The sequence below is a fragment of the Ixodes scapularis genome, unplaced genomic scaffold (genome assembly GCF_016920785.2).
Source record: "Ixodes scapularis isolate PalLabHiFi unplaced genomic scaffold, ASM1692078v2 PGA_scaffold8__174_contigs__length_109621045, whole genome shotgun sequence".
Classification (NCBI taxonomy): domain Eukaryota; kingdom Metazoa; phylum Arthropoda; class Arachnida; order Ixodida; family Ixodidae; genus Ixodes; species Ixodes scapularis.
The window spans coordinates 98,420,197-98,435,783 of NW_024609883.1; positions in this window are offsets into that span (position 1 = coordinate 98,420,197).

Below are 15,587 nucleotides of genomic sequence, written 5' to 3' on the forward strand. Positions count from 1 at the left end.
TCTTCTGGGGGGAGAATAGCGACGACTGGGCAAATCCGGGCGGCACAAAAGGGGGCCCTGATAAAAGCCGAGCTTCTTCTCGCCCTCCTCTCTGGTGGTCATCGTAGCGCTCTTTGAATGACGTCACGTGCAAACTATGTATACAAAACAATACCCAAATTCGGCAGAACAGAAACAAATAAATCGAGAATCAATGAAGGCATCAAATGTTCAGCAAGCACAAAAAGGAAAATCAAGAAATGGCAAGACAATAATGTAGACGGTTGAAAGTGTCGGTTAATAATATACGATAATGAAATAGGGACATGATGGCGATCAAAGTCGCCAAATATTTTTATCTATATTATATTATTACACAATCAGCATGACTATAACTCGGCACCGCGGGCCATTATTCTACAGGCTGTTGCCTTTCTGCAGTGCTGCGGATCTCCTGAGCGAATAACGATTATTGTCTTGTCTTGTGGAAAACAGCACTTGTTGTACCCGTACATAAGTCCGGTTTAAGAACAAGCGTCTCAAACTACAGGCCTATATCTCTTCTTTGTACATTTTCAAAACTCTTCGAAACAGCTTTACACAAAATATTGTCGTTTAAGCTCAAACATTCTCTCATCCCTAGCCAACATGGTTTTATGGCGGGTCGCTCAACCACGACTAACCTCACTTGTTTCATGTCAACTGCTGCTCAGGTCGTCTCTAATAGAGGCCAACTTGATGTAATCTACTTTGATCTAAGCAAAGCGTTTGATCTTGTAAATCACGACATGTTGCTGGCAAAGCTGTCAAGGCTTGATGTCCACAGGTCGTTACTTTTATTGCTCAAAAGTTACCTGCGTGATAGACTGTGCTTTGTCAGCTCGAATGGTAATTCGTCTGCTGCTTATCAGGCTACGACGGGTGTACCTCAAGGTTCCGTTCTTGGCCCCCTTCTGTTTTCAGTTTTTGTGAATGATGTTTCGGCTGTGATCCGTCACTCTTCCTTTCTACAATATGCAGATGACATTAAGATGTTTATAGAGGTACGGGACGAACGCGACTGTGTTCTGCTACAAAATGATGTATATGCATTCGAAAACTGGTGCAATCAGAATGCCCTAAAACTAAATAGTTCGAAAACTAAAGTCATGTCCTACACTCGAAAGACACATAATATTATATTCTCTTATGACATTCAGTCAGTTCTTTTGACACGTGTGAATGAAATCAAAGACCTTGGAGTTGTATTTGATAGTACATTACGCTTTTCGAGTCATGTTGACCATATTGTGAGCTCAGCTTTACGTACGCTTGGTATCACGTGCCGCATTACTATAGAGTTTAATAACCCTAGTACTTTTGTCACACTGTACAGTGCTTTATGTCGACCACACGTCGAGTATGCCTCTGTTGTATGGAATGGAATATGCGCGACAACCTCGGCTAGAATCGAACGTGTTCAGAATAAGTTCTTATGTATCTACAGACATCGTTTCTCGTCGCGCAATGCGTCTACCTCAAACGATGATCCAGCAGTCCCAGTCCAACATAGCTTGGCATTGCCCACCCTGCGGCGTAGGAGAGAACATGCCGACATCCTATTTCTGTACAAACTTATTCATGGCATCACTGACTGCACATCATTGATATCAAATGTGCGTTTGAAAATTCCCGTAAAAACTACAAGGCAAAATGCATCCTTCTACAATGCTTCCGTAACAAATCTTCACGACCCCGTGTCGAGAATTGGGCACACCTACAATTCCTCTTTTACAGACTCTATTGATATATTTAACAATAACACACCGGAGTTCATCAGAGCGCTGAAGTTCCTCACCTAAATTTGACTTCCTTTTTTTTTTTTTTTTGCACCTGATTAAGTTTCTCAGAACCAATTTTTATACTCTCGCTTTCCTTTCCTTTCGCTATCGTGGTGGTATAGCCTAGCAAGTTTATGTGACACATGTGGTCTTTTTTAAGTGTTTTATTGTTTACTGTTTGTTTGTTGTGTGTAGTGTTGATTTCCATGTTTCCTGAGTGCACCTGTACTAAGACCGCAAGGTTGTTCCTGGGCACTTCAATAAAAACATTGATTGATTGATTGATTGATTATTATTATTATTATTATTATTATTATTATTATTATTATTATTATTATTATTATTATTATTATTAATACTTTCTAATACATTTCTTGGCGGGCAGTTGAGAGTGTACCAGAGCTAATTGATCATACTGACTGGTGCTCCAGAGTACATAATGTTTGTATGTAAAACATTTGACATTCTGTGTTGCAGTACCAACCTCTGAAACTTCACGAACTTTTCTCAAGACTGTGACAAAGCTGACTTTTTTTTTTTTCATTTGTACACTTACTGTTACTGCGACGCTCAAGCTTTTTATGTTCTTTTCTTCACTTTTTTTTTTCTAATACTTTTCTTGATGCTACTGTGATGCTTAACATTTTTGTTCTTAATACTTCACTCCATGTCACTTCAGCTTAGGTTCTGTCCCACAAGCCCTCGGTTGGCTTTGACGAACCTGCCTTAATTTCGACTAGTATTAAAGAGGAGCAATAAACTTTATTATTATTATTATTAAGTATTGTAACGTTTAAGGAGTAGATGAGTGGCACAAATGTTTAGCTCTTTTTAGTACTTGCATAGAATTTATTCTTATTAAAGGTCCACCAAGCTCATTAAATAAGGTGGGAATAAAGTGATTACTACATCTTTTTCTATACCTTGTATAAATTCTGGGGATCTTGCACCTTTCTGTACGCCTTAGCATCTTGTACACGTAGAATCGTAGTAATCAGGCACGCAGCCAGGATTTTGATTTGGGGGGGGGGGGGGGGGGGGGGGGGCGCCCAAAACAAAATACTGTACGAGAGGGAGAGGACGCCCCAGCAAAATGGAAAATTTCGGGGGGGGGGGGGGGGGGCGGGACTCATGGTGCCCCCCCCCCCCTACCTGGCTACGTGCCTGGTAGTAATAATTGATAAACATAACATATCTATGGTTGTAAAGCAATTAATGCATTTAATGCGTTTGTCCTTTGTCCCCTTTGTTCCCCTTGTCCACAAACTATTATTGACATATCTACAAAACATTTTTTTTTTTTGAAAAATAAGATATGGCAGGAGCTTCTTTGCTTTATCTTACATAATAGTAATAATTGGGGTTGTGGGGATATTTAGGAAGCATGTAGTTGGTCAGCCATTTCAAAGATCAGACGAGTCACTCGCTATAGATGAGAAATTTAGCCACTGCAGTACAGCCGCTAGCCTGGGGTCTGTAACGTGCATCACGCAGTAGTGATACACGACCGCACCCCGGTACGATGCTCATCCAGATCGGAACGAGCAGGGGTGGGGATTAGCCAGAGTGGTTGTACCGCACTGGCTAAATTGCTCATCTACAGCTAAGACACCAGACGCCCACTGAAGCAGACAAACTTCCGGCTGTATAAACATACACACAACAATTTTTTGCATGGCCTATTTCTCCAATAAAGGGGTGATAAAACGATATAGGATTGGAATGTTCATGATTTTACAGACGCGTACTGGTCCTTGCCTGGCCCAATTATTGTCGCACGGACCGCCACTGATTGGGAGACTTCTTTGGCGCGGTGAAATTGCGAGGATAAAAGGGAACTATTTCTTTCAGTTCAGGTTTCGCAAAGATTGATTACGTAATAGACAGATCTCACTAAGTGCTCGGCGCATGCGCGCCGCCGCCACAACTTTAGTTTACAGCAGGCAGACGGCCGTGCTTGCGAGGGTCGTGCCGTTTCGTGCTCCACACGCGCAGAGCTCCAGCGAAGTTGTCGCATGTGCAAAAAGACTAAAGTTCCCTCGATGCATTGCGGCAGCGGTGGCGTAGTCAAACTGGCTGGTGACATCGGTCTATTGTGGGATCGAAACCACCCGCCTGGCGATAGTCGAGCGCGGCTCATGGATTGGACACGAGAAATGCGTGACAACTCGACTTCGGCTCGTAACAATCAATGCCTCGGCGGACACTTGGGTAGTGGCTCGTGTCCAACCACTGCGTTAATGACAATAGCCGAACTCTAACAATGCCTGGAGCTCAGCACACGTTTTCTCTACTTTGTCAACCCCAGCGCATGGCTATGATTAACGTTAGCGGGATAGGATAGGCACCAGGTCACGTGGCCACTTGTTCTGGCTTCGAGTGAAGGGGATGAATAATGCTCATATTTCTGGAATTTAGTTGCGGACTGTCATTACTTAGAAAGAAAAACTAAGGCAAGTTTATTCGGCTATTAACGAGAAAGTAGAAAAATCGTTTCATGGTCCATTTAAAGGGATATTGAACCAGAATTTCGAGCTTACAAAGCAGGGCTTTGTGAGCTCGAAGGTAGGTAGGTAGGGCGCTGCAGAACCCCAGAACACCACTCACGCAGCAATATCTCTAACGGATGGCCGTATTTATGGAAAAGAAATGCGCGACTGAGCATGGCCGACGAGGCCGACGAGACAAGGGACGTCACGATTCTCATTCCCTCTCCTCCTCGCTACGTCCAGTCGAGCTGGTGAACCGAAACGAGGAGGGAAGAAGCGAGGCCGCTTCCCCTCATTCTCAACATTTCCAGGAGGATCGTGACGTCAGAGTCCTCGCTGGATCGCACCCTTCTTTTCCAAAAAAAAAATACGGCCATCCGTTTGAGATATTGATGCATGAGTGATGTTTTGGAGTTTGAAGCATCCCGTTCAACGCTTCTGCGGAGGAGGTCGACTTTTCTCCAGTGTTCGCTTTGCTAAAGTGGAAAGAGGTCGGGTAGCTTCCACTTCACTCTTACATCTGTCGCACAGTCAAACTGATACTGGAAAAAAAATCGAACGTGCACATGATTTTACCTGAATCAAAAGATATAAAAGCAAACAAAAAAAAGGATCAATGGTACCTCCTAAGCCTAATATTAATCAAACATATTTTAGATTGTAGCCGCCTATAGCGTTTATTTAAGTAAAGAAAAAAAAAAAAACATTGCCGGCAAGAAAGCAGACATTACGGAATTTCTCCCTTGCCTTTCTCGGTGTCTTTTGTATGATATGCGAGCGGTGTGACTGCAATAGGCAATGCGCATGCGCAGGATCGAGCCCGTTCTTCGAAGATCGTACCGTGTGCGTGCACACGCTGCTCCAGAAAACCAAGCGCCCTGAAGCGATGCGGCATTAAGAAACATAAGATCCTGCAGGAAGCGAAACGGCATATTGGCGATGCCCTTTAGTCGAAGAATGAGACGACTAGGACAGAGAAACAGTAACATTACGATCGTTCTGCATCTGGCGTGGCGTCGGCGAGTCGACTTGGGTCGGACAGGCCTATGGGCGAGTTTGAGGAAGACGGATCAGGCAACAAAATAGCAACTGCCCTACTGCCGGACAAAGGAAAACGTTCTGCCAGACCCAGACTATCTTACACACCGGCAGTTTCGTATTTATCTGTCTATTCAAGGCAGTGTTGCGGAACGAGAACTCCCGTTCTATTCCAACCCTGTACCGGGGAATTGGAGCTTCCCGATGATTCCATTCCTTCAAACTCATATAGACTTTTTCCGCTTACTCTCGCCCCCGACCGCCAAGTAGGCATATCCAGTATGGGCGACGGAAAAATATCAAAACGTTTCAACCTGCAAGTAGTAAAACAATAGAGGGGAGAGAAAACGAGAATGAGTGACGGTTACGCTTTTCTCCTAAATGAATTCTATTGGCGTGGCTACGGCAAAACAATGTTTTCGCCCATACTGGAAGTGACGACAATTCAAGATGGCGGCGCCCTTGAAGAAAAGGTCTGTAGGTATGGAGACACCGGGACGAATCCCCCCCCCCCCCCCCCCCCCCTTCTGGAATGGCTGAACTGAACCGTTCTATTCCCCCGATTCCCAAACGCGAAGAAATGACGCCTTGACAGCTATATTGCCCAACCAAAAAAAAAAAAAAAAAAAAATAGTTTGAAAGTTGACATTATCAAACGCAAGGACAACAGCGGAAGTATTTTCTATGACGTCATCAGGCGGACCTAATGCTGCGATCTCATTGGCTGTCGAGCTATAATTAGATGGACGGGACTCATCACGCCCTCCGTTTCTTTGTTTGTCAGTTATATATACGTACACCAAAGCAGGTCTCGTTGATATGTTCACTGACTGCGCTGGCTCCTCCCACCTCATTCAAGATCCGGACGTAGATCTTACATAACGGAAACCATACACGTAACTCGAACACTTTTTGCTATTGGGGAGGAGATAAACTATAGAGGGCGCTCTGTCCAGTTTGTCTTCCGCCCTAAAGCTCGGTGTTTACCAAACACAAGGTCCGTGGACACGAATATTTACGTAATCTTCCTGGATGGAGCGCGGGCGTATGTGTAACGTAAGACGTGTTGACAACAAACCGAGTGACGTTGGCGGGACTCAGCAAGCCGGAACTCTGTCGAAAGCAGCCGTCAGAGGATGCGAGCTTGACCCATTTCGGTCTTCGTGCCGAGCAGGTGCCAGACAGATGCATGCTGCATTGTTCGCGCAGTCTCGGAGTGGCTACAAAAGAGTCCCTCCTCAGACGACAGGAGAACAGGAGCCTTAACCAAACGCTGCGTCATTGTTTTTTTCCCCCCGATGTGTGCACTTCTAAAGTTAGCCTCTAGGGGCGCGGCGGTTGGATCTCCTTGGCAATAAGCGCTTGCAAAACTAACGTTACGTCGAAAAGCGTCTTTCACAAAAGCGCGTCCATAAACAGACACGTTCATGCAAGCTCGTTACGAACGCGACCAGATCGACGTCGTATTTGCGCGGGTAAACGGACAGGAGTGATTCGCTACTATATTCCTGTCGAAATGGCTGTCATCTGGCTGATCGCTGTCGAACAGCAGGACGAGGTTGGTTGTGCGACGGGTAGGTAATTCTTATTTCGTGAGATACAAGCGATGTAAGCGCCGTACCTATTCCTTCAACTCAGGAAGGGGTAAGCAAGCACCTTCGTTCGGAAGCCGATCATCCGGGAGCTAGGGAACGCGATTCTCACACTGCGGTAGCATCATCGCTGAGTGTTGCGAATTACGCGCTCGAAGCATCTTTTGCAGTTTGCACCATGCAACCGTCCGGTTGCTTCTGTTAGCAGTTTGTCGCGGCGACGTCCATGGTACCACACTTACAGTGGGAGAATGGTCTATTTTAGCCCTACCGATGAACTACGTTCAGTCATTTATGGTAATATATAAGATTATTACGCAGATCTATAGATTGATACTCAAACAATACACTAGACAGCACAACGATTATACAGTGTCAAAACAACTTAGCGCTGAATAACATGAAAGCCGAACAGGCATTCTAAAAACAACAACAATGTTGACGTCGTTTTTTGTTTTGTTTTTGTGAGCTTTCCTAGCTTTCATTTCGCACCATCCACCTTCTTTTGTAAGCCGTCGGCGACAAGTTGTAGTGCTCCCCATATCCCAACATTGGACGTCACGTTTTTAGTGTTGACAGCATATAGAGCCTCTCAGCTACTGAGACCAAATCTAAAACTTCAAAAACTTTGTGAGAAAAGAAAGATTATGACTGTTAACTTTGGTTACTAGTTGAGATGTGTCTAGTAATACTTTTACCCATTTTTGAGGCAAACCGGTGACCAACAAAATTTCGCCGGAGCTGTGGTTTTAAGCATGCATTTGAACGCAAAGGATATTTATGTATCAATAACCTTCGCACTCTTCGTCGATTTGGGAGAAAATAGAGATTGTGGGAACTATAGGTGTGAAAAAGAGTCCTGATCGAGTGTTTCAGCTTATACTGTCCCGGGGGTGAACGAATATAAGTTTGCTTGCACGCAGTCTTTGTTGGCGGACAAGGTGTCCGCGAACAGTGTTTGCTGCAACTCTTTGTCGCCCTGGTAGGATGCATCCACGGGGCGGACGAGACCGTTGAGGCTATTCAGGACAGAATACTCGAGACTTTGCACAAGTCTTGTAGGGTGAACCCGTTCGACGTGCCTTCAGTGCACAGTTCTTTTTCGGTATCAACGAAACGGTGCCAATCGGGCCGTCTGGCCACTCACTGTGGCACATGTTGTCGTGTACCGGAAACAGCTGAAACAAAAAAAGTTTGAAACAGCTGGAGAAAAATTTTTTTTTGAGCCGTTATCCGCAAAGGGACAACAACTGTGCCAGTGCGCGGTCATCGCACTTTTCATATAAGGGAAATTAAGTTTATCGTATCGTATCGTAGAAAAAAACAAACAATGTATGAGAAATTGCTAGGCAGTTGTGTTGCATACGCAAGACGTTCTATTGCCTGCCAAACGTTTATCGATACTTCGAGTTTCACCGTGTACGCAATAGTAGTTCCTCGAACGAAGCGAAACTGCCCCTAATCGGGCCGATAAACCTGGCGATCTTCCAGAGCCTTCCTTGCTCGCGAGATCCTCAACCTCAGTGCGCGCAGGTGGTGGAGTTCCTACCTCACTCATCCTCTCCTGCCCCTCTGGTCACGTGACCTCCCCCGTTCACCAATCAGCATCGAGCTTTGCGGACACGTTTACGCTTGACTTATCAGGTTTTAACGCGGAGCGACTAGCCAAGTAACCTTTCACGTTAAAAATAAAGTTCCTTAGGCTGCAGTCGCGCTGCTCGTGCGTCATGCGAAAGACACGGTCTGCATACATGGGTTTGGATTTATTTCGTCGCCCTAGCCTACATCATAGTATATACGGATCCGTGTTTTCAAATAAAAAAAAAAAAAAAAAAACCTCTGAAAAATTCTGATTTATTTAGAGATAAATAAAACTCCGAAAAACGTCCTCCTAAATTCACGAGATATAAACGGACTCCGTTTCTTTTCTTTTGGAAGTTTAAAAAAAATTGGGAACACGGTCAAAATAAACTCTCTATCTCGGAGAACTGGGAACCTAAGAAAAATAAACTCCGATAAACCCCGATTTTTTTACGCGATAAATAAATTTCGAAACACACGCTCCGAATTTCACGAGGGAGAAACTCCGGAAACACGGAATCCTAATTCGTATATAGACAAAGAGCACGACACGCTCACGTACGCCGGGTTATCTTTGGAACTGCCTGTCGCGCGCTAGACGTTTTTACGACGGAGATATTGATCGCGCTCCGTGAATAATGGCGACAATAATTATCGGTTCTTTCAAATTGTCCCCAGAAGCACCCTTATTCCACCCCCCTTTTCTTTCTGCCTTGCAGGCATTCCAACGGTTTTTGCAGACGGCGTCGCCACCGCAAGCAAGCACATTCACCCCGATACGATCGGAGCTACTTCTGCGATGTTTCCTGACGGATTTGATTTATTCTCGGAGAGTGTCGCCGTCTTTGTTTGTTTCTTTTCCTGGTGACAAGCGAATTTCTTTAGTCCCCAACAGTTATCTGATTGATAGCACGTATGAAAACGCCCCGAGACGCCGACTTTCCAAAACGCGTAAAAACATAAAGAAAACAACAACAACACGTAAAAACTGCTAGATGCGGGCGACGAAAAAAACAAAAAAACAAAATACATGCGAGCGACCATTGAGGTATTTGGCATCAATTTTCCCGCTACGTTTAGCGGGAAAATTGATGCCACGTGACCAATAGACCAATTCAGTTTCCCCGCTAAATTTGGCGGGAAAATTGACATCACGGCCCCCCTCGTCACCTGACCTATATATATATATAATTGATGCCATGTCTCCAATACTATAGAAGACCGTACGCAGCCTTCCAAACAAATTAAACTGATCGCTTCTTTAATACTGCATTTCATGAAATACAGGGCCTTGAAGGTAAAGTATGCTGCCAATTTTTTCCATAGGCTTACGTGTTTTCCTTCCCAAGTTGCATGTGACCTATTCTCACAAAAACTCGAGGAGAGGAGATGAGGGCGTGATCTGACGTCAGTACGCCGAGCATTCTGATTGGAGGGACTATTGGGGAGACGCGAAGGCTATCTGCCTCTGTCCCTACACTCACTACTCGAACGCGTTCGAGAGTCAAACGCCGGCGTCCGGCATTCGAACAGGAGACATTCCGAGAGGAGTACACGATGCTCTCGTTCGCTCTGATTGGAGGAAGACTAGAGAAGAAGGTGGCGTGCCCTTGACTCTACCCCCTAATCCCTCCAATCAGAGCTCGCCCCTCTCTCCTCCCCTCCTCTCCCTCAGCATCTATTCGTAGTTTTCGCACATACCAAACAGCAATGGATGAATGAACGGATAAACGCTTCGACACCACGGTTGGCAGACGAGAAGGCTGTAGGCGTTCGCAGACTGCGGAACCAACGCGCGTCACGATTGGTCGTCGTCGTCGATCACGTGATCACCTCCGCCCACTTGCAACCCCCCGAACGGAAGTTCTGAGATGCACGGCAGATTATCGAATGTTTATTTTTTATATACTTTTTTATGTTTTTTTTCCCCAGCTGTGCGAATAAAACGCACGAACCTAGCGGTAATAAAAAAAGACGTCGAAAGAGGAATATAATCGCTTTGAGCGGAAAATAAGCTCGCGGATCATTACCGGTCTGTTATTGCTCCCCCCGTCCCATTTCGCACGTCATGTAGACGGGTTAACGCAGTGTTTTGTTCGTCGTCGGCCTCGGTCGCACACTTTTGGCTGACGCAGGAGTTTAGACCGATAACAAAGCCGCAGCTGGGGCCGGTATACGATGCTAAAGCTCTGCAGCGTAGAGTAACTGCCGTTCTGGCTTCGGTAGGTTGGAAACAAAAACACCGGAAGCCGTCGCCGCAGTTCGTGGCGCGGCCCCATCCAAAATCTGCAATATTTGTGCTCTTTCAGGTTTTGTTTCTGCACAATAAAAAAAAAGAGCAATTAATTTTTTTATGCGTCTGTATCTCTGAAAATAGAAAAAAGAAGAAATTAAACGAGTTAGTAGCGAATGAACTTTATTAAACGATTTTATTACCTTCATTAAATACGGCCACCCATATGGATCGTTGACGTTATAAAGAATTGTAGACACGTGTACGAGAAAATTGAGAAAAACAACTCGCGAGGTTGGCAGTCAGAAAGAACAAGCGGTCACGTGACCCGTATGCTGTTAATGTTCGCCACAGCCACGTGTGGGGCTAAAGAAACATTGAAACTCCCCCCCCCCCCCCCAAAAAAAAAAAAAAAAATGTTTGTATTTTTAGAGGATTTATAATGGTGACAGTAGACTGACCCATCAATATTTGGTACAGCGTCACGTATATTTAAAAAAAAAACGCAGCTTCTCCGAACCGAAACCGAAACTGGACTGGGTAGGATAAAGAAATGTAGACGAGATAGATACCAAAAATCGCGTGGCTGTGCTACTTTTTTTTTTTTTTTAATTAACGTATTTGCAGCTTTCTAGAGATCGCCAAAAACGGCTACAATATTTTTTTTTTCTATGTTTAGTATTGAGTGCGTGCCTTCGATGACCCACGACTGAGATTATCTTTGGTGGTTGTGTCTAAACCATGGAAAACGGCACGTGACCACGGAGAAGAGAGCGAGTGCGACTCCAACGGACCAAGGTCTCGATCCGCGGTTTTCGGGCGGATAGAAAAGTAATTTCGACACGCAAATTGTGTCCTGGGTAGTTGGGCTCTCATATGTCATGTACAAATAAAAACCTTGGCGAGTATAAATACCCTGTGAGTGTCCCTCTAACGATGTGTGCAGGGCACACGCTGTGTCCGGGGTTTTGCTATTAGCGCCGAGAGGTTTCGGTGGCGCCCTCTTGTGAGTTTCGTTCATGACGTCACAACGGCCAGGATTTGCCTCGCCTTGACATCACGAGTTGTAAACCTGACTACTCATTCATCATTTGCGAATTACAAATAGAGATATACGATAATGCGTGTAAAAAGAAAAGAAAAAAGAGCGACGGAAGTTTGGAGTGATTGCATTCGTAAACGATCACGAAGTTTGGCAGTGGGCAGTACGACGGTGTGGACCAAAGGGCGGCGTCTTTCGTACACCAGCGCTTAGCGGCGGTTCCGACTAACATCAGGGTCACACGTCGCTCGGCGTCAGTCGGCATCATTCGGCGTCGCTCGGCGTCACCCGAAATCACTCGGCGTCGCTCGGCATCATTCGGCATCGCTCGGCGTCGCTCGGCATCATGACCAGTCGGCGCTGGCTCAGAGTTTGCACTCTCACTGCTCAGGAGGCCGGGGGTGGTCGCTAGTTTGTGACGACTCCGCCAAATTGCTTTCCTGAAAAAAAAAAAAAAAAAAAAAAGTGTTTCGTTAGGTGCTTTGACCGACCTGTATCATTCTCCTGCTGAAATTTCGGTCAGTTTTAGATCAATACATTCATTGATCCTTGGTGTCATTCATTAATAATAGACTCGCTTAGACTGACATTCATCTACATAACCGCTCGTTGTACGATTCGTGATGCCGTTCATGGTTCCATTATTTCGCTTCATCTTCGGTCAGCTTGATGTCCATTCATTCATTCATTCGTCTACCCCAAACATTGATTTCTTAATATAAATAATGGGGAGATGATATTTCTATGACCCTTACCAGCACGCTCGCCATTCCTAGTTGACTTAACTTGTTTTTCTATATATTTTTTTTTTGTATTTTGGGAGTTAGTAAACAAACATTTCCTTAAAACCACCGGCTGGACGAGGTGGTGGCTGGCTCTCGAAGTCAAGTAAACTCTCGCATATTCGTCCCGTCGCAGAAGGGGTTTCACATGCGCGCCAAACCAATATCACCCATACTCATTTTTCACCCTCAAAAAAGAAAAAAAAAAGTTTTGGGTATTGCGCATTTTCCGCGCGAAATAGTTCTTAGAAGATTTGGCTGTCAGAGGAATATAAGAGATGCGCTTGTATTATGAAACGTGTACGGCTTGGTGAAGTAACGTACATTCAATCTAAAACGCACCTACACATTCATTAAGAGGGAGGGGGGGAATAAAGGAATTTGTTTTGTGGTATTGGCATATCACCCTTCGCGACCGAGACCTGTTAAATCTAGTAAGTCGGCCGAAGAATTGCGCACAATGTGCGGTGCGGCTTTCAGCGGGAGATTTTAAATTTGGGGTCGATACTTAGAAAGAAAAAAAAAATAGATAAGAACAAATTTAATAATATCCCAAACTTACGGTGGCGTGCCCGACAATTTATGAACGGTTCTGTAAATATTTTTTTGCTTTTCCTTTGAGAACGGAAGTCGCAATATGGCGAACTTCCTTTCCCGTGTACTCTATGCCGGAGAGAGTCGCTGTAAAAGAGCAACGATTACGTAGACTCGGTCCGCTCCGAGCCGCATCAACACGTCTCACCAACTGGCGTATCAATCTTGGACGGAACCTTTGGCATCGGCAAGCTCTATGTAGTTAACACAAGCTTGCGGCGCCGCGCAACACAACAACGCTGACCTGCGCAACAGAGAGGACAGCACGTCCAAACACTCTAAAGACTGAAGAAAAAAGAAAAAAAGAATGATCAACAGGATTGAGTTTTCGCAGATCCCGCAGACGTCGAGAATAGCCCCGCCGTGCGCCGCGCAAAAGTGTCATGTGAAGCTCCAGAATTGCTTTTGAACGTTTTAAAGAATGCAATATCAAAGGTGGCTCGAAGGTGCGCGCCATTCAATAGAAACATCACTCACAAAAACGTCATTCGCCTTTCTAGACTAAATCAACCATTGTTACTCGGCATCCACGAGAACTATACCATCCGTCTGCTCGAATCCTACTCGCTCCTTCAGAGAGAGCGCCCGCGAGGGGGCGCCACCGAAACAGCTCGTGAAGAAGGGTGTCTGCTCGAAGCGTCGCGTGTTCCTTCCTGTCCACGTTCTTTTTTAGTGTAGCACAACCATATATTTCCGATTTCGTGTTTAAGCTCATTGTGCTCGAAAGCGCCCCCATTTCCTTGGATACTTAGAGTAAGGTGCCCGTAGGAAGGCGTCTCCGACTAGTGTGTTTACCGCGTCCCAAAAAGTGGTCCCTCCATTTCCGTCTTATGACGTCATAGGAGTGTCATGTTGTCGCCGGTCGCGATCCTGGCGGCGTCCCAGCAGCGAAAATGTGTGTGGCAGACGCCTGTACTGCTGCAGGTCACTCTCCAGTGTGGCAGTCCACTAGAAGTTGGAACGCCGCTACGACAGCGACACTCGCATTCGCTCGTGATTTTCGCCAGCATTTCTACGACCAACCGCCAGGATCGCGACGTCCGACAGCGTGACACTCCGGCTTCTGTGACGCCATTTGTTGCCACTTTGGGACCACTTCTGATGTATGGGCTAGATAGAAGGCTAAACACACCAGTCGGAGGCGGGCTTCAGGCACCACAGTTAGAGAGCCCAGATTCGAGAGACAGGGTGCAACGCAGACCACAGAGAGTTCTGGCATCTAATGGCGGACGCCTCTCGCTCAGATTGGTGTGCACCACTGATCTCTATGTCTATTTGCTGGATCGCGTTTGACCAGCTCCTCCTATGGACCGGAATGCGGTCACTGGCGGCCATCTTTAGGTAGAGTTATATCATCTCTAGCCATCATAGTAATATGGCGGACAGCGCAATGGCGGCAATCTGCCATAAAAATAGCCGTAGATCTAGTACACTGTACCGTGGGTGACATTTCGTGCTTGATTGAAGTTGTTCGACGAAGCAGATTCTTGAAACCCGGCGTGAACGGTAGCCTCATCTTTGAGGACCTGGCAAAAGTTCTACGAAAGCGCAGCACCGGGGGAAAGCAGCGCAGCTCGCATCAAAAGCAGACTCCGTACCGTCGTCTGCTTTCGATGCTTCTTTCGATGCGACTTTCGGTACGTGCTGTGCTGCTTTTCTCCCGGTGCTGCGATTTCGTGAAACTTTTACCAGGTCCTCAAAAACCGGACTACTGTTCACGCCGGGTTTCAAAAACATGTTTCGTCAAATAATTTTAATCAAGCACGCAATATCACCCACGCTATTTTGACCGCAGTCTGCCAACCCACCTGCCGAAACGCTATCTGCCATGGATGGATGATAGCGGCTGCAGCAGCCTACATTGGCTAGAGGTGATATAACTCTACCTAAAGATGGCCGCCAGTGACCGCATTCGCGGAGCGGGCAAACGCGATCCAGCAATTGTCATAGAGATCAGTGGTGTGCACTATGGGCATGTGTTGTGTTGTCGCGGTGCGAGGAGGGAAGGACGCATGCAGACGATCAACCCTTTCAAGAAACGTCCATGTGGTCAGTCTTCCACGATTAGCTAAACGCCAACTATATTACGTCTTGAGAATTATGACTTTCATTCATGAAATAACAGCGATTTCAGACTCTCAACTACGATGGTGTTGCATGGTTTAAGGATGCGATAACTCCAGGCTCACAGCGTGCTTTTTACAAACACCATCAACATTGCCGCTCGCAGCTGATAATCCTCGTCTTGATGTCATAGATTGGAACCATAAAAAAAAAAAAGGAGGCCATCGAAACAGGTCGTCACCTAGCGGTGCATGGTTCAGGCAAAACCAAAGACAAGGCCTTTTCCCCCAAACGTCATCACTGGTGGTCCACGCAGCGCCGCCTGGCGTCAAGACGGTCCCGTCTGCCGCATTGTGACGACTCTGGCGTGTCC